This window comes from Arachis duranensis, chromosome 4, assembly GCF_000817695.3.
Source record: "Arachis duranensis cultivar V14167 chromosome 4, aradu.V14167.gnm2.J7QH, whole genome shotgun sequence".
Classification (NCBI taxonomy): domain Eukaryota; kingdom Viridiplantae; phylum Streptophyta; class Magnoliopsida; order Fabales; family Fabaceae; genus Arachis; species Arachis duranensis.
The window spans coordinates 110,198,845-110,200,729 of NC_029775.3; positions in this window are offsets into that span (position 1 = coordinate 110,198,845).

Here is a 1,885-nt window from a genome sequence, read left to right on the forward strand (position 1 = left end):
CCATCAACAGGAGGTCTAGTGGAAGGACCAGGTTCATCATCAACAGAACGTCTAACAGTTACTGTTGGCTTATCTGTCTTCTCAAGATCTTCAATAGTTTGGTCTTCAAGAAAAATCACATCTCGACTTCTAATTATCTTCTTGCTCACCGGATCCCATAATCTGTAACCAAAGTCTTCGTGACCATAACCCATGAAGATACACTGCTTTGACTTTCCATTAAGTTTAGACCTTTCATCTATTGGAATGTGAACAAAAGCTCTGCAGCCGAACACTCGCAAGTGACTATAGGAGACATCTTTCCCTCTCCAAACTTTCTCTGGAACATTACCATTTAGTGGAACTGAAGGAGAAAGGTTGATCAAATCTACTACAGTCCTCATTGCTTCACCCCAAAAGGATTTAGGCAACTTTGCATGAGAGAGTATGCACCTGACTCTATCATTGATAGTGCGATTCATTCTCTCAGCAACTCCATTATGTTGAGTGTAAACCCCGGTTAAATTGTAGATAATTAGTCAATAAATTAGTTTTTAATAAGGAGGATTAGAAATGTGAATGCTATATTAAATTAGGGTAGAGCTCATCGAAACGAGAATTTTGACACTAATTTCGAAGAAAACGGTACAAAATTGGACCGAAAGGACCGAACCGGTTGAACCGAACCCGAACCGGCTTATCGGTCCAACCGGACCAGCCCATTAAAAAGAGCCACGGGCTCTTTTTCCCTCATTTCCTCAAGGACGCAGCTGAGCTCCAGGGAGAGGAAAGGAACGCCGAACATTTACGGCAAAGTTCCAAATCCCGTAATTCCTCCGTTCGAGCTCCAATCGTCGCACCGTTTGCGGCCACGCGTTCACCGCGTCGAGCTCTACATTTCTACCGGAACAATTTCATAGGTAACTCATTATTTTACACTCAGCCTTCATTTCCCCCAATTTTCGAATTTTAAGTGGGAATATTGAATTTCTTTGATTTCTGATGTTTTAGGATCCAATTAGCTTGAGAAAAACGTTCACTCTTGCTTATGTGAAGCTTGGGTAAGGTGAGGATACGATAATTCTATTTTATTTTCATTAAATTTGAGCTTTGAGTATTAAATTGGGTATATATGTATTATGAACGTGTATTAGGTTGAAAATAAATAATTGGAGCTTGAAATTGTGAATACTGGAACTTGGAGGAAGCGGATTAGTTGAGTTTTGAGAGGCTGTCTTGGTTTTGAATAAATAGCTTTGGTCGTTACGTGAAAATCGGCTAAGGTATGGTTTAGGTTTCTTGCATTTAATATATAATGTTCTGTGAAAACTTAGGCTAGATGACCATAGGATAAGCTGGAATGCAGGTGTATGTTTAATATTTAGTGATTTGTCGATGAATATAGTTGTTTGAAGTTTATTGGATAATTAGTTATTAATTTTGGATGGTGAATGTTGTTATGTTAATTTGGAACGAGTTATAGTTGAATGTTATTGTTGATGAACATAGTTGGTTTGGTGCTTGTTGATTAATTAATGATTCGGTGAATTATTGATTTGAGGTATTTTGTGTTAAAAGCCTAGGAATTGTGAACTATGATTCTTAGTTGAATTTTGGTTGTTGGATTTGAAGATTGTATGAGTTTAATTGTTGATCTGAAGTAGATTTTTGTGGAGATTGTTATGATAATGAGGAAGAGAATGTTGGATTGAAAAGAATGCAGGTTTGGACCCGAAAAGGGTGGCAAAGTCCGAGTTTTAGAGGAAATGCTGCCGAAATTTTATAAAAATTAGAGATTTTGTTTATATGATTATTTAAAAAGATTTAGATTTAAAGGTTATGGTTTGATTTTGAGTTATTAAGAAAATGAGCATGTTTTAAGTTTGATTCATTTAGAAAAGAATGA